Source organism: Quercus lobata, chromosome 8 (assembly GCF_001633185.2).
Source record: "Quercus lobata isolate SW786 chromosome 8, ValleyOak3.0 Primary Assembly, whole genome shotgun sequence".
Classification (NCBI taxonomy): Eukaryota; Viridiplantae; Streptophyta; class Magnoliopsida; order Fagales; family Fagaceae; genus Quercus; species Quercus lobata.
In genome coordinates, this window is record NC_044911.1 from 31,230,335 (window position 1) to 31,249,298 (window position 18,964).

The following is an 18,964-nucleotide window of genomic DNA, read 5'->3' on the forward strand; positions in this document are numbered from 1 at the left end:
GCAAAAGCAGAGAATATTTGCACTAGAATGTAACAAAGCTGTAACTGAAGAAGTAGAGAAGCTGCTAGAAGCTGATTTTATCAGGGAAGTCTTCTATCCAAATTGTTTAGCAAACGTGGTCATGGTAAAGAATAGCAATGGTAAGTGGAGAATGTGCGCCAATTTCATATACCTGAATAAGGCTTACCTAAAAGATAGCTTCCCCTTGCCATGGATTGACTAGCTAGTAGATTCAATTGCTGGACACAAGCTCTTGAGTTTCATGGATGCATTCTCTAGATACAACCAAATTCTTATGTATAAAGATGATCAAGAGAAGACCTCATTTGTCACTAGTCAAGGGTTATACTGCTACAAGGTTATGCCCTTTGGATTGAAGAACGTAGGAGTCACTTACCAAAGATTGGTGAACCGTCTGTTTTCTCACCAGATTGGGAGGAATGCGGAGGTGTACGTGGATGATCTGCTGGTGAAAAGCAAGGACGAAGCCAACCACTTGGACGATTTGAGTTCTTATGAAGCCTAGACCCGACCTGTGGACAGCCTTGCTCAAAAGTATCATTACTATTTTTTTTATAATGAAATGGTATCCCAACCTTTGAAGAGAATATTCCATTGAGTACCTATGAAATATCCTAGAAACCCATTAGGTTGATAATGTGGTGGATGAAACTTAAAACTTTAAATTTATGGCATATCCTTCAATTACACGATGTTATGGCGAGTGGACAAGTAAAATGCTCAAAAGTTGACCTAGCAAACAAGTCCAGTTGGGTCTAGTTAATTGAGTTCAAGTCTAATATGGGTCATCCTAAACAAGTTGCAAGCAGGTCGAGTCAATCGAGTTAATCAGTTTACAAGTTGACCCATATTTTTTCACATGCAAGAATATAATAAAATTATAAATAAACATAAAAATACTAAATGTCAAGAATAATAGAATACTAAAAAATAATAGTTAAATAATACATATTCTTAAGTTTACATTTGTACACATTTCAAAGTTCACCAATATTATCATCACCGTAAAAGTTGGGTGATTTGTTGTTAAGTTCCCAAAAATTATGTAATTTTGATTTTTTTCCTTTAATTTCTTAAATTAGAAAATTATTTTTAGAAAACCATTTAAAAAAAAAAATTGAACAATAAATGCCTATAATGCTGGTGGCATTCTTAAGCGAGAGTGGCACGTTCCTTTGGCTCTCGTCCTTTCAAATACATACTTTATTCCTCGTCTTTTGGTAACAGTGAAAAAGATGTTGGTTCACTTGTTGTAAATGAGTGTGGCAATCATAAGGATCTTATGAGTTTTACTAAAAAAATGTAGATATGTTGTTTCAATCTAAGTTACTTGATGATCTCAAAATTTATATTAGAAGCTCAACTTCTCATAGTTTTGTTGCTCTGTGGTCAAATCGGAAAGATTACCTTTTTGTGGCTGCAATTTGATTCAACGTAGTCATTATCTTTGGATGTTTGATGTCATGTTACATTTACATGATTTAGTATTTATAGTGATTTGCTAGCTTATACGGTTTGATTTAAAATAAATAAATAAACGGTTTAAAAAATGGGTCGTGCCATTTTGCCAGGTATGCTCAAAAGTGACCCCAGAAATGCCAAACCTGATTTACAGACTTGGCAATTGGCATTTGATCAACTGAAACCGCGGGAATTGACTATTGGACCCACTGAGATTCAAAAAAATATAACAATCAAGGAGTGGGACAGATAATAGTTACATAAAAATATAAATAAATAAAACACAGATAATAGTTTCATTTGCTCTAATCTCTAATCTTAGAAAAATGGTAGGTTTAACAACTCCTGATTATTTATTTTAATAGCAACAAATGTAGGGGAAATTATTTTAACAAATGGTCAACGGTCCAAAAAATTTAAACAATTGTCACCCTCATATTCTCTGTCCGTCACCTCCTCAATCATTCATGTGTTTAAATCAGTGAAACTCCAGTACCAGAAAAACTCAAATCTAGGTCGGGGTTTTGAATTTTGGACCTGATGAAACCTGAATTTGGGACATGTTTCTTAGTGCTAGTTTCACTTTGTTATACAGTCAAAGCATCACAGTGTAGCCAAGGGTGTAAGGTAGCTTTGGCTTCATACTTTGTATTGCCAGTGTCATCTAGCGACCCCGCACCCGTAGCAAAACTTTTTGAAATATCTGACCTTAATGTAATCCAAAACCACAACACGCTCAATGTAATCCTGTCTCAAAGCTTTTTAAGATATAACTTTCCATTCTCATGTGATTGTATCGGTGGTGAATTCTTGGGTCATGTTTTCCACTACACTACTCGGCCAAATGACACGTACGATATAGTTGCAAAAACAAACTATGTAAATTTGACCACGCCAGAGTGGTTGCAAAAGTTCAATAGCTATGACCCCAACAAAACACTTCCAAGTAACTCAACTTTGAATGTCACTGTTAACTGTTCATGTGGGAATAGCTCGGTTTCGGAGGATTATGGCTTGTTTATTACTTACCCACTTAGGCCTTAGGAGACTGCCGACTCAATTGCATATGCGACGAATCTTACTGCAAATTTGCTGCAGATGTACAACCCAGGCGTGAATTTTAGCCAAGAGAGTGGCATAGTGTATATTCCAGGCAGAGGTAATAAAATTTTTATGCTTTTACTTTATGATTCTTTTTGCAGATATCTGAATATTTTATTCAGTGAGTGTGTGTGTGTCAAAAGTGATAACTAAATGGGAATTGGATATCTTGTTGTAGATAATTCAGATTAGACTTATGCAGGACAACATCTTAGATTAGTGATAGCATGTTGTATTTTGATCCTAGATCATCAATATCATCTGTGGCTGTTGAATGATGAGATGGGGATGGTTGGAATTGTTGGTGTGAGTGTGTGTTCCAAATACTTTTATTCTTATTTATTTTCTAGCTGTTGGAAATTTATGAGTAAAATAGTCGTTGGGCAATTATGAGAAAAATAGCCGTTAGACAATGATTGATAATATAGCCGTTAGGCTTTTAAAGGTTATTAGTAACCAATAACTATAAACTATTATCTTCATAAGTAACCTATATAATACTCATCATAATACACTTTCTAAAGGGTCTTTTTTACTACTCTATATTTTAGATATACACAAGTCTACTATCTTTCTCTCCCACATATTTTTTCTACAAGAATATTTGTTCTAAGGAAAGACAATAGGGGGTTGTTCTTAAACCTTTTGTGAGTGGAAGTGTGTACATCACAAAGGTCGACGCTATAGTTTAATCTTGGGGGGTTGTTTGGCCAAGAGAACCAATCGCACCAAGTTTTACTTTGGGTGGCATGAATCAACCTTTAAGGACAACGCTTTTGCAGCGTAATTCTATAGCATTGTGAGATTGTTCTAAACTCCTTTTTATTTTATGTTCTTGCTAGTTATTGGGATATTATTTTTTGTATCAAAACTTGTTTAATCACTAAAATATTTCCAACATTCTTAAAGGTTGATTTCTTGCTTCAAAATGGATAAACAAGTTATTGATCATGAAATTTTATATTGTGATATGATATTATGTTTATAAAGAAAAAATGATAGTAGTTATATTCTTAGATATAATTACTTATATCTTTTGTGGAGTTTATTTTGGTTTCTGGTTTATCTAAACAATTTGGTGGACTAATATTTTAGAAGAAAAAATAAATGACGTCCATCCAAATGTGATTTTGATTCTCTAATCTAAATCATATGTGAATAATATTATGTAACGTTGTATTGATATGTGGATATCAACTTATTGCATTTGCAATTATGTGATATTATATGTGTATTATATTTTGTGAAATTGTTTTATGTTTATTGAAATCTGAGGAACATGAGATTGAAGAAAAACGTATGTGTTTTGAGAAATGTTTTTTGGAATTAAAAAAAAATGTTAGAAATAATTTTTATGAGAAATAAGATAAAATTTTATTTTTTGGAAAAATTCTGATAGAGAAAAAAATGTTGTAGACTTATGGTGAAGGCATTCCTATTGTTAAGTGAGAAAAATGGTGCCATATGATCTTGAATACTCCTTTGTATGATGAAGATACAAAGATACTATAATTTAATTGAATATTATCTTCCTTGCCAAAGTATTCAAATAATCATTTATGGTTGTGTGAAAAAGAAATTATAAATGATTAAACATTTGTATTATACAATTTTGGTATCATGATGTCAAATTTTACAAAAATATTAAGTATCTTATTCTTGTAAAATTTTGGACATTTCTAAGAGTAGTTTCTAGTAGCTAGAGGCTATCAGCTCTATGTACAAAAGCTATTATTTTTACATCTGTTGACACAAATATATGAAATGAGAAATTATGGAAAATAATTAAAAATTTCTTTATATATAAATAATAAAATGATCCAACTAGTATTTTGGGCTAGTGGATAAGATTTAGTGGGAATAAATATTCCTTTTATCCCCCAAGTACAAGAGTGATATTGAAAAATTATATATACATATTTTTATGAGTAATGCTAGAGATACAAACTATTTTACAAAAAAATTTACAAACTATTGATGTGATGAGTGATTATTGGTAAATGAAAAAATGATATTAATAGTAGACCTAAATGATATTAATGGTGGGCCTAAATGAAAACCAATAAAAAGTTGGCCACATCAACATTTTGTAAAAATGTTGTAAAATAGTTTGTAACTGTAGCATTACTCTATTTTTATTGGCTATATGTGTTGTTTTGAGATGGTGGATAGGTTTTTGTAAATTTGAAATAAATAAATAAATAAATAAAAAACCTTGCAAATCTATAATAAGAGGAACCAAACTCCTTAGTTTGGTCCATAGCATTTTGGATGATTTAAAACACACAATGATTAGAGGTGGTAAAAGATTTTATGTAATTTTTGTTGATGACCATTCTATATTTATTTAACTTTGTGTATTAGGAACCAAAGACGAGGTATTAGAAATTTTATAAAATATAAAAAATGAAGTTGAGAATGACATAAGCCTAACTTGGTATACCTCGAATTGTGGGGGTAGTTGGCTAGGATGTTACCTAAATCTAAAATGAGAATACCTCAAAGTGTGGGGGTACTTGCCTAAGGTCATGCTACATGAACCTAAAAGGAGGAAACTTGATTCTTAAATATGTGATTGTGTATTTATTGGTTATGTTTGTTATAGTTCATGATATAGAATTTTTTTCATCAATAGTGATGTATTTAGAATTTAATACTATTGTTAAATCTTAAAAAAATACTTTCATTAAGTATGAGTTTCCTTTGAAATTTAAGGAAAATATGTTTCATGAACCTATTGATACTTCTAATGATCTTATTGTGATGTGCAAGAATTGAGAAGAAGTAAGTGAACTAGGGAGAAAAAGTGTTACGGTAACAATTTTCTTACCTATATTGTTGAAGATGAACATGTAAGTTATTATGATGCAATTAAATTTGTTGATGCACCATTATTGTTGGAAGTTTTTAACAAATTATTAGATTGTGTCTAATCACACTTGGAATGGGTTGAGCTTCCACCTAAGGTTAAGCCTGTTGGTTGCAAGTGGGTGTTTAAAACAAAATTTGTATGGTTGCAAGTGGGTTTTTAAAAGAAACTTATAACGGAATGGGATCATAGATAAGTATAAGGCATGTTGGGTAGCTAAAGGCTATAAGCAAAAATATCATGTTGATTATTTTATACTTATTCTTCGATTATTAGAATTGCATCTATAAGAATGTTGTTTGTTATTGTATCTATTTACAAATCTATTATATATCATATGGATGTTAAAACTGTTTTTCTAATAGGAGAATTAGAAAGGAGAAAAAAATTATATAGAGCAACCCAAGGGTTGTGTTGTCCTTGGACAATAACATAAAGTTTGTAAATTGGTTAAATCCTTGTATGGATTAAAACAAGCACTTATACAATGACATGAAATTTTTTATATATGATGCTTACATATGGATTTGTGATTTATGGTCATGAGGATAAATGCATATATAATAAGTTAAATAATAATGAATGTGTCATTATTTGTTTATATGTTGATAACTTATATTTGGAACTAGCCATAATGTTGTGCATGATACTAAATGTTTTATTGCCTCTAAATTTGATATGAAAATTTTGGTTGGGGCAAATGCTATTTTAGGCATCAAGATCCTTAAGGATAATGATGGCAGTGTACTATCATAATCTCATTATGGGGGAAAAAAAAAATTAAACACTTTTGATATGTGACCTATGCCTATTATGTATGACTTAAAGGTGCACTTGGTCAAAAATGTGGTGATAATGTTTCACAAGACAAGTAAGCACAAATTATTGGTTGTTTAATATTTTTGACAAACTGTAGTCACCCTGATATTTCATATGATGTTGGTAGATTGAGTAGATACACTCAAAGTCCTAGTGTTGAGCATTGGGATACAATATCTATATTATTGATATATTCAAAGGGGACTTTTATTTTTGTTTGTCATATTGTGGTTATCCTGTTGTTTTAAAAGGATATTGTGATGCTAACTGGATCTCTGATACAGATTATGTAAAACCCACTAGTGGATATGTGCTCACACTAGCTGGAAAGACTGTCTCTTAGAAGTCATCCAAGAAGACTTGCATAGTGAGATCTAATATGGAAACAGAGTTAATGGCTTTAGAGAAGGCTAGGTCCAAAGCTGTATGGCTTAGGAGTTTATTAATTGATATGCCTCCATTTACTAACTCTATTGTCTCTGTTTGCTTTCCTTGTGATTGCCAGGCTGCCATAACACGTGTTAAGAGCAAAGTTTATAATGGGAAAAGTCGACATATTCAATTGAGGCTAAGGCAGCTTATTGATAATGATGTTATGTCATTGGACTTTGTGAAATAGGAAAAGTTGACATATCCAATTGAGGCTGAGGCAGCTTATTGATAATGATGTTATGTCATTGGACTTTGTGAGGTCTGAAAGGAACTTGGCCGACCATTTGACCAAACCACCAGTAATGAGGCTGGTGAGTGAGACATCTAGGGGGATTGGACTGATACCCAAGTTGCAACACTGTGGCTAATGCCCAACCTCTATGATGGGTGATTCCACGCAAGAGGTTAAATGGGTAAAGGTCATTAGTGGTCCATGGGTACTGTCATTTGTTACGTGTTTTTTGTTATCTCGGTAAGGAGATTAGTGATGAGTCCATCCCTATGGTGTGAGATAGTGCTAAGTTGCAAAATTTGGTGAGGTTGATCTTTAGGCTCTTAATGGATCCATATCCCTACCTATTGGGATGGGGTGTATCTGCACGCACTCCTGATGGATGCCACCGATTAAGTTGCAAATTGTTGGAGGTTGAACTTTAGGCTCTTAATGGATCCATACTCCCTACTTCTTGGGATGGGGTGTTCTGCATGCACTCCTGATGGATGCCACCTATATGTGAGTGGAAATTGTGCCGCTTCTTATGAGACTTTTTGGGTAGGTCTTTAGAGCTCTCATTGTAGTGACCCAAAAGTGGGGTCTTACATTCCATGGAATCCCACATCGCCTAGGGAAGCACATGGAAATGTGTTTATAAAAAGTGACCTCCCTTCAATGTGTAGAGGCCTTTTCCCCAGCGCAACCTGAGGAAGAACAAAACCATGAGGGGTATGAGCCCCAAAGTGGACAATATCTACACAGTTGAAGTGGGGTCATTACAGATGGTATCAGAGCCATGCCCTAGTCGGAAGTGTGGGCCCCACACGCGAGGACGCGTGTGCCCGTAAGGGGGGTGGATTGTAGTGACCCAAAAAGGGGGGTCTTGTATTCCATGGAATCCCACATCGCTTAGGGAAGCACATGGAAATGTGTTTATAAAAAGTGACCTCCCTTCAATGTGTAGAGGCCTTTTCCCCAGCGCAACCTGAGGAAGAACAAAACCATGAGGGGTATGAGCCCCAAAGCGGACAATATCTACACAGTTGGGGCGGGGTCATTACAGATGGTATCAGAGCCATGCCCTATCCGGAAGTGTGGGCCCTACACGCGAGGACGCGTGTGCCCGTAAGGGGGGTGGATTGTAGTGACCCAAAAGGGGGGTCTTACATTCCATGGAATCCCACATCGCCTAGGGAAGCACATGTGAATGTGTTTATAAGGAATGACCTCCCTTCAATGTGTAAAGGCCTTTTCCCCAGCGCAACCTGGGGAAAAACAAAACCGTGAGGGATATGGGCCCCAAAGCGGACAATATCTACACAGTTGGGGCGGGGTCATTACAGATGGTATCAGAGCCATGCCCTAGTCGGAAGTGTGGGCCCCACACGCGAGGACGCGTGTGCCCGTAAGGGGGGTGAATTGTAGTGACCCAAAAGTGGGGTCTTACATTCCATGGAATCCCACATCGCCTAGGGAAGCACATGTGAATGTGTTTATAAGGAATGACCTCCCTTCAATGTGTAGAGGCCTTTTCCCCAGCGCAACCTGGGGAAAAACAAAACCGTGAGGGATATGGGCCCCAAAGCGGACAATATCTACACAGTTGAAGTGGGGTCATTACACTCATGAAACCCAGCGGCGCATGGCTTGGATAAGGCGCTAACCCGCTTAAGAACAACCTTGATAAAGAAAGTTATTTGGGTGGTAAGTTTGGTTTACTAATAGCTTGGTTAAAAGAGTTTTAACTCCATCATTGTCTTTTAGTTACTACTTATTTATCCTATGTATGGTTAAAACCTTCTAGTACCATATTGATGCATGCTTTCTCTAGTTGCTTGCCTTTCCTATTTTGTGTTTGTAACATGTGGGAGATTGTTGGTGTGAGTGTGTGTTCCAAACACTTTTTTTCTTATTTATTTTCTAACTGTTGGAAATTTATGAGTAAAATAACCGTTGAGCAATTATGAGAAAAATAGCCGTTAGACAATAATTGATAATATAGCCGTTAGGCTTTTAAAGGTTATTAGTAACCAATAACTATAGACTATTATCTTCATAAGTAGCCTATATAATACTCATCATAATACACTTTCTAAATGGTCTTTTTTACTACTCTATATTTTAGATATACACAAGTCTACTATCTTTCTCTCCCACATATTTTTTCTACAAGAATATTTGTTCTAAGGAAATGTAATGGGAGGTTGTTCTTAAACCTTTTGTAAGTGGAAGTGTGTACATCACAAAGGTTGACGATATAGTTTAATCTTGGGGGGTTGTTTGGCCAAGAGAACCAATCGCACCAAGTTTTACTTTGGGTGACACGAATCAACCTTTAAGAACAACGCTTTCACAACGTAATTTTATAGCATTGTGAGATTGTTCTAAACTCCTTTTTATTTTATGTTCTTGCTAATTATTGGGATATTATTTTTTGTATTAAAACTTGTTTATTCACTAAAATATTTCCAACAGAAATGATTAGATTGTTCATGTTTCATTTTACGATGTGGTGGGAGGTGTTCTGCCCACAAACATGTACAAAAGAAAATGTAAATTGTGAGCTTGAGCATCCAATTTACTGTATTGGCATCTGTTGTAGACTTTTTCCTTTGGTTTGCTTTGCTTTACTTCTTCTCTTTTTTTTTTCTTTTTTTTTTTTTTTTATTGTCACTCAGACTAAAAAAGGGGTAAAGGGGAACAATGAACCAGTAGGCCTTTAGTTTGTTTAGTTTTTTGGTAGGCAAAGTTATCCAATTTGAACGATCAGCAGTATTTATAGTCACCAAATGAATTATAGAAAAAGTTCATTTCTTCCTAATTACAAGAAGAAAAGCCGGTCACAGATTCTATCAAGTCTTAAAATCTGAACATATAAGCCTCCTGCTAAAGCCTTCTTTCAGCACAATAGCCACCTGCAATTATAATCATCTGCCCTGCCTCCTTTCCTGGTCTTATTCTTTTTTTTTTTTTTGCAATATCAGCTTTAGTTACAAGGAAGAGTTAAACCAACTTTACTTTTAACATCATTTGGCTACTTCAGTATCCTTTTCTTCTGAGCAATCAGAAAAAGTCAGTTTATCAACAATATCTGTGTTCTGGTTAAATTGTTATTTTGGTCATACTAGTGCTGATTTCATTTTTCACAATGCACATGTTACCAGACGATATAAAAAGACATTGAGTCATTTCACTTTTCACAAAGCCAAATGGGAAATAAATGCAATCTTACCAAAGTAAATGATTTGATATCAAGCATCTTGAGTCTTGCATCAATATTTTTTTCCTAGTAATTTTTGGGTGTAGTGAATTTTTTCATCTTGCCTCACCAAATTTTTTTTTTTTTCTTTTTCAGATCAAAATTTCAAATATCTGCCTCTGAAATTAAGGTATCTTTCGTTAATCTTCAAAACCAAATAATTTAAAGTAACATCTTTTTACTGCACTGAATCCATTATTAATCTTATAGTTTGTGTAATTTCTTTTCCCTTTTGCAGAACAGGTGGTTTTTCCTTCTTCAAACATTGGTTTTGATGATTATCTTCACTTAAATATTCAGATGAAATAGTGAGATGACAAAGCAGATACCTGATGCCACTTTGAACTTATATTTTCTCATATGAAGCAGGACTATCTGCTCTTGTTATTGCCTGCTTATCCATAGCTGCCGTGATATTATTGGGAGTTGGTATATTTGTATGGTATTACTGAAAGAAGAAGGTGGACTCCAAATTTTTCTCAGTAGCATCTGATGATCTATCTGCTGAAGCTATGATTGGTATTTTACTTATTATTCATATCCTTCATTCCTCACCTTCTTCTTTGTTTCTATAGATATTTATGAATGAAAAAAAAAAATTTATTTCTTTCATAAACTGATTTCAACAAGAATTTTAAAAGTAATTTAACTCATGTTGGAAATGCTGGAAATCTAAATCAAAGGAGGTAACTGATGTACTTAATCATAAGTCATATTACTCCTCACTCTAAACATATCATGCTTACTGTTAACCATTGCCTTTTCCTAACCAATTACAATGGGTTTCCTATGTAAAATTGATATCAATTAGTTAAAGCATTTAAGTTTTCGCGCACTAGCTTTCTTAAAGTTTTCAACAGATGTTACTCTTTGTGATCGTCTGATTTTTTCTGGGAAATCGTTACTCTATATTCTAACTAGTGTAATAATGCTCATCTTAGTTTCTTTGTTCATAAAAGTGAGCCAAATTGGTCTTACCAATATCATTAACCAACACAATTAAATTAGTTGACAAGTTTTAAGTTATGAAGTAGTGAAAAATAGGAGCATCCTGTTTAAGCCATTGACACTGTTTACTTCCTTGCAAACATTAAATTAGTTGAAAACTTTTTTTCACTAGTTATTCTTGCTTGTGCTTCAAATAGAATGAAATCAAATGGATTACTAGACTTGTGTGCTCTGATTGATTTCCCTCTCTTTTGGGTTTAGCACTTGGAAGTTCCCTGGATAAAGCAGTGGAATCTACCGATCTGGCTGCCAGTGATGGTTCTGCTTCAGGGCTCACAGGGATGAATATGGACAAATCAGTGGAGTTCTCATATGCAGAACTTGCCAAGGCTACTGATAACTTCAGTATGGCTCAAAAGATTGGAGAAGGTGGTTTTGGTGCAGTTTATTATGCAGAACTGAGAGGAGAGGTTTGTAGTCACATACATTAATCTGATTTCATAACCGGGTTGTGAAAGAAAAGTTTCATTCAAATTACTGTGAGGCATCCTCTATCACATAGCATTGCAACTTGCTGAGTTTCTTAGTCAAGACTCAAGAGTAAGAACAATTAATCTTTACAGTAAATGATATGCTACCCACTGTATTGCAGAAGTGAAGCATTCGTTTACATATAAAATGGTGAACGCCTTCCTGTTTACCCAATTAAAAAGCTCAGAAAGGTAATCTAAAGGTTCATAATGATAATCTATTTTCAACACATAGCTAGAATGTTGGGGCATTTTAGGAGGTTGATTATAAGGGATTTGTGTCAGATGGACATGAATGGTGAAAATAGGACTCTTAGAGTCAGCTCCAAATGGTTATAACTTATCTGTGACTAGTTGGGTGAAATTTAATTTCAATCTGAATGAGAGGAAGCAGATGTGAGATAAAGCCTACTGAGTGGGAAAAATGTATGAACAATTCAGTCAGCCTTTAATTTTTTCTTCAGTTAGAGCTGAAAAGGTTTCGTTGCCTTCATAATACAACTTGGCGCAGTTGCATAGTGGTGTTTATTCTGAATTGTATGCAGCACTTGCTAAATCTCTTTGTGGATACTGGATAGATATGCAAGCATCATATTTTTTGGCCGTGTTATGCTGTTTCTCTTTGTTTACCTTGTCTTACTATCTAAATATCACCCATTAATCTGTTTATGTAGAAAGCTGCAATCAAGAAGATGGATATGCAAGCATCAAAAGAGTTTCTTGCTGAATTAAAGGTTCTAACACGTGTTTATCACTTGAACCTGGTAATACACTTTTTTTCCCAACAACAAGTGAATATGATCATTGCTTGAGAAGATGAAATTTGAATGAAAATGTTTTTTCTTTCTGCAAATAGATATAACTGATATTTTATCTAATTAATTAGTTTGGATAATCTCTAGCATGTTACTTACCAAAGAAAAATTGCTGGCATCAGCTAGAAAGCTGTCTAGAAGTGCATGCCTGTCTTATTTTTTTCAGAGAATATCAATATCATCATATCATTGCATTCATCTAAACCTGATACTGAATTTCACATGGTTCCCAAGTGAGGCACAATTGGCCCTTTTTGTCAAAGACCAAAAGCTTATGTTGTATACTTACATGCACAGCTTAAGTATCCAGTGTATGCTTATGTGACTGTAGAACAGTCTTATTATCTGTTGTAGAGCTACCAATATATATTACTGTATCAATTTAAGCCTTTATATTGTTATAATATATTCCGTTCAGTAGAAACACAGATAATTTTACTTGTTCTTTGCTTAACTGCATAGGACTTGGAGTGCGTTTGGGAAGCGCGTTTTGCGCTTCCCAGACGCGTTTGCGTTTCTGCATTCTTTTTTTTTTTTTTTTTTTTTTTTTTTTCTTTAGCCGAAAAGCTACTTTTCAACTGATTTTCAGTCACATGTGGGTCCTGTGTACTGTTCACGGACCCATAAATTTCACTTTTTAACAACTTTTCCATTAAAAATGGGACCCACGATACTATTTACACATTTAAAAATTATTTTGTTACAGTATTTTTCAGTTTTCAGTTTTCAGTTTTCAGTTTTCAGCTGTATCCAAACGGACCCTTGAAACACTACTTCTCTGTACTAATTACTTATTTATTTCAAAGGTTAGCTATGCATTTACTCTATCATGAATACCTTATGTCCCCCAAACCAAGCACAAAATTAGAATTAAAAGTTGTTGCATCGAATTTTAAATTACAAGTAAGACCTTATGGATTAATTATCAGAGGAGATTATTTTCAGAAGAGATTATTTGAACCTGGTAAAAAGCTTTATTTTAAAAAAAAAAAATTAAAAACGTTTTTTATTCATGTAAAGTAACCACCTGATAAATAAAATCTTTTGTCTGGGAGGATTTTTCTAAGTCCCCTGCCTATATAATTCCTTGGTCAGGTTATGCAAGCAATGCAGTTGTGCTTTTTTTCTCTCAAGGATGAATGAATTTTATGAGATTTGGTTACTTCTAAACTTCCAGACACCATGCATTACTTACAATCACTGCAGGTGCGCTTGATTGGATATTGCGTTGAGGGTTCTCTTTTTCTAGTCTATGAGTTCATTGAGAATGGAAACTTAGGCCAACATTTGCGTGGCTCAGGTGAGCATACATGTGCACTGTGGAGATCTATTTTAGCATCATTGCTTTCAAAGAAATGGTAAGAATTATGTTTAATTGTTCACAGGGAATAAGCACTCCCTGCCATGGTCTGCTAGGGTGCAAATAGCTCTGGATTCAGCAAGAGGTCTTGAATATATTCATGAGCATACTGACCCAGCAAATATATTGATAGACAAAAACTTCAACGCGAAGGTTGTATTTGTACCTCTATTGTCAGTATGGAGCTTAAAGCCTTCTCACATTTGGTACTGACATACAAATGTTGCAGGTTGCAGATTTCGGATTAGCAAAACTCACAGAAGTTGTTGGAAGTATATCATTCCCCACACGTCTCGTGGGTACATTTGGATACATATCACCAGAGTAAGATAATGATTTTTTCATCTACTTAGGATGTCGGTATGTGCTTAAACCTTCAGTATTGATGGTATCTGACATTGTACTTTGGTTGACTTACCAGATGTAAGCTATCAGAATGTGTGAAGAAAAGTATCTCTACAATTGGCTATTCTAAAATGCTTCTGATAGTTTTCCCCCCAGTATATAAATTTATGACTAATAGGGCCATTAGATTGTAAATAATTGTTTAGTACTGTCCCATATATACAAAACCGGAATTAGTTGTTTTGGCCTGCTGCTTTCTGAAAATTCATTTGAGATCGTGAATGGTTGTTGGCATGCCTTTAGAATTGCAACAGGCCCTGTCCTGGATTTTTATTTATTTGTTTGTATTACTAGCTGACCAACAAACAGGTTCAGGATCCACATGGAAATGGGACTAATCTTTTCCCAAAATAGATGTCTATGCTTTTGGGGTTGTTGTTTATGAACTTATCTCTGCAAGACAAGCTGTGTGCAAGACGAATGAATTCAATGTTGAATCAAAAGGCCTTGCCAACATGGTAAACCTCCTTGCCATTCCTCCACTTACACTCGTATCACTTTTTTTCTTTTGTGCCAATAGCTTTATATGAAGTGATGAGGATGATTTTTGACTGATCGGTATGGGGGTGCCGAACCTTCCTGGCTACCCCAAAAGGGGATGACCGACCCATGGGCTGATGGATTGAGCAATTCCCAATCCCGACGATCTATCCCCTAGTTTTTCCATGAGGTTTACGTGGGGCCCACCCACACATCCTTGCATGGAAATTACTTGCACATCGTTACCAAAGACCCTACCATGCAATCAGATCTCCTATATATAGAAAGGGACAAAGTTTAGCTACAAAATTGGTTGTAGCTTAAGGCTACAAACTCACTCAATAAAATAAATAATATAACATATTTTGAAAATCTAACCGTTGAATTGCATGTTCTTTACGACCTTAATACACATGTTAAATATTGTGTCAATCGGATATCATTTACTATATGATCTATAAGCTTATATTTTGTGCATAATTTTAAATTACAAAAACTTGCAATTTAAAAAATGTATTGATGACATAGCTATTAATCTTTAATTTTCTTGAAATTTTGCAAGTATGGAGAATATAAGAAGAAGATGTAATCCAATGGTGGATTTGTCAAAATTCACATCTAATAAAAAGATATTAAGTAAGTTTGTAGCCTAAGGCTACAACCAATTTTGTAGCTAAACTTTGTCCGAAAGAAAAGCGATCCCGAGTATCTTGGATTCTTCTCTCTACAAGGAAACCCCCTGCATTAAGAGATTCGGGTCAACTCTCTACTATTATATAAACCACAAACCTTACCCTTATTGAGGTACGCGAATTCTCCCTAGCTCTTGCACTCTTAAGTTCTTGAAGATTCTTCTATCACTGAATTAACCTTTGGAGGGTCTTTGGCCAATACCCACCTTGATTCTTCTCTTTTGTTCTTTAGGTACACTCATTGACGCGTGTGTGAACGATCAACTCACTTATGATTTTTGTGCATCATCCTGAAGCTTACACTTCCTCCTGTCAAATGCTACTCATAAGCTTTAAGAAAACAACCTGAGCTTACTGCCCTTTTCTGTTTTACAGTTTGATGATGTTCTTAATCAGCCTGACCCTACAGAAGGCCTTCGCAAACTAGTTGACCCTAGGCTTGGAGATGATACCCACTAGACTCAGTCCTCAAGGTAAAAGATTTTCTGAAAGAACAATCTATCAAGTTAAACTTAATGATTCCGATTCTAATAAATTTTTTTTGTGACTGTTTTGGTTGCAGATGGCTCAGCTTGCCAAAGCATGCACACATGCGAATCCTCAATTACGGCCGACTATGAAGTCTATTGTACTTGCCCTGATGACGCTAACATCTGCTACTGACGATTGGGATATAGGCTCCTTGTATGAAAAACAAAATCTCTTCAATATAGTTCGGGGAAGGTAGAATCTGTAGAGAAAAAAAAAAACAGCATTAAGAGAGATTTTTTTGTTTAAACCAGACCATATTTATTGTGTTTTGAAGATGTGTGATACTTTTTAACTTTTTTTTTTTTTTTTTTTTTTTTCAGGGGTAAAATTTTTTACTTGGTTCAAGTGTTAATAAATGTTATAACTAAAAATTATGGAACGGGGTTGTAAATTGTAGTCATGTCAATTTTTTTTAGTTAGAATTGTGTTTAAACTTTGTCCTAATCAAAATATGAAAAATGTTGTAAGTTTGAATTGGCTCAATTAATGTAAGTCTCATATTACCAACACAGGACTGGGGATTTGAATTTCATTTTCACCAAAAATCATCTAATAGTATCTTGATCTAATGATATAAAACAGACATCATGGAGTGGATTTCTCTCTCTCTCTCTCTGATTGAATAGTTCGAAAAGTGACAATGTTTGCTCTATGTCCATAACATTTCACAACAATTTTTAGTAACAAATTATTACTAGTGAATAAAAAAGTTATGTCAATAGTGGACTTGTCACCACCTAAGATTTGTTGTAAAATTGTTTTGGTGGACTTGCTTATTTACAGTAGTTTATTTGATGAGACAAAAAGTTAAAAACTAGCCTATTTTTTAAAAAATTAAAAGTTGGATTATTTGAAATAGGGGCCTAGTAATGGATGCCCTTAGAGCATTTACATCGGCCTCTACAAAAGTTTAACTACACTAATCCAAAAACTTCACTTTTTCTAGTTTAACAAACCTATATCCAAAGGGGAATGAATCGGCCTCAATATTTGTTTCTCCACTTTATTTAAATATTATTTTTTCCCTCTCTACAAAATAATAAACAAATTAGCATTCTATTTTTTTTTTTTCTTTTTCCTATTTATCTTCCCCAAACCCCAACCCTTTCCCAACAACCCAACAATTTGAGAGGTGAAGTTTCTTAACATTGAAGCCAACATTGTCACCAAGAAGAGCCTCTAGGAAAGCCTCATGATGCATTTCAACGGACTTAACTTCAATGGTTAGCCTGGTGAGACCTGAAAGCTCAATAGTAAAACTACTAAAACTTGTTTAGACCCCTAATTCTTAATTACTACTTGATTAATTTTACGCTTAACACACTTAATGCGGAATATACGTGATTAACAAATTAATCAATCAAAGCATTCAACAATTGCATGGATGAACATATAAGTGCAAGGCAAATATGTAAAGGGAAATAGGGAAAAGGATAACAAACCCAAGATAACACGGCAATATGTTATCGAAGAGGAAAATTGAAGAACTCGGTGTAAAAACCTCTCCACGGCCTTCCAAGTTGAAATGATCTACTAGTGAATAAGTTTGAGTGCAAGGATAACCAAAAAGACCCTTTAAGCCTAATCTACCCAAAATACTTGAGTCGTCCAAGCTCCAACTACCAACGGACTTCTCGGAATCTTACCTTCACTAGCTTTTTGGATCCCGCAATACAGCCCGATTGCATCGCCAAACCTCACTGGCTTATTTTGGCAAAGACCCAATACTTCCCAAGCTCCAAAACACTCTCTATACTCAGATTGAGTGTGAACTGTTTTTGGGTACAAATCTCTTTTCAATGTATGACAATGGAAGAGGGGAAGGGGTAGAGACTACAAGGATTTCTCTTTTGAGGGTGAGTAGCTCTTTCTAAAAGATGGGTGTTGTGAAAACCACTCTCTAGGGTTTTTCTTCTGAATAACTTCTTTACAATTTTGTGGGTAATGAGAATATATATAGTATGGGTGAAGGGTATAAGAGTCACACTTAAAACCCCAGCTGTTAGTGCATTTCGCAAGTCATCTCGAGAGTTAGCCAAGTCATGAGATTACTCGCGAAATACATTGACTCTTCAACTTCTAACATGTGCTCCTCATGTGACTTCAATTGTCTTGATAAAATCTTTATCACTTAAGACTAAACCTATTACAATTAAATCCCACAAAATATAAAGAAATAAATTAATGAAATTACAACACTTTTTGTCATGGAATAAAGCCAACATAAATGTTATGTGAAAAACCATTACTTAACGGACCAAAAGTCACAACCATACTAGGCTTTACAAAACCTCCTTTTACAACCTAGTTGAATCTCCTTCAGCAACACCACCAAGCAAAATAAAAAATTTTCACATTCCTTTTCACCGAAAACCCAAACCAAAACCACCACACCACTGCAAAAATCAAACTAAAAATAAACACAAACCCAGCAACCACCTCTCCCATTGTCAGAAACAAACACACCCACCGCAAAAAAACAACACAAATCCAGCAACCATCGTACCCACCTCAAAACCACCACACCCACAACAAGAATCCCATCTCAATTCCTCTCTCTAGTTCTCTGCTGAACCTCGGCCCTTGAAGACCCCACTCAAATCCTAATAGAAAATCATAATCCTACTACCCTTCAACATCAACGATGCCTTGATCAGGTCCAAAAGATCTGAACCCTCCTCCAACATGGCCGAATGGAAACTGCTCATAGGCTCATTAGGATCTTTTTCACTCCAAAGATCCATTCTCTTTGTCGTTTGATCTTTTCACCCTCTGCTCTCTCTTCACCTTCCATGAAGCCCACTTTTTCGAATATCCTATTATCGATTTGCTAAAAGTACAAAATGAAGACTAAGAGAGGTGAGAAAAGAGAGAGAGAAAAAAAAAAAAAAAAGAGAGAGAAGAGAGGAGAGAATGAGTCAAAGGGGAGAGACGAGAGAAAAGAGAAAATAAAAAAATAATTTTCTTAGGAGCAGCGAGGAACGTGCCTCCCTGGTTGTGGCGAGTGAAAACTAAATGTTAAAAATT

At 34.9% G+C, this 18,964-nt stretch overlaps 1 pseudogene; it reads left to right on the forward strand.

The window, feature by feature from the left end:
* Positions 1-2,022: 2,022 nt before the first annotated feature.
* LOC115958524 lies at positions 2,023-16,133 on the forward strand (annotated as a pseudogene).
* Positions 16,134-18,964: the final 2,831 nt, after the last annotated feature.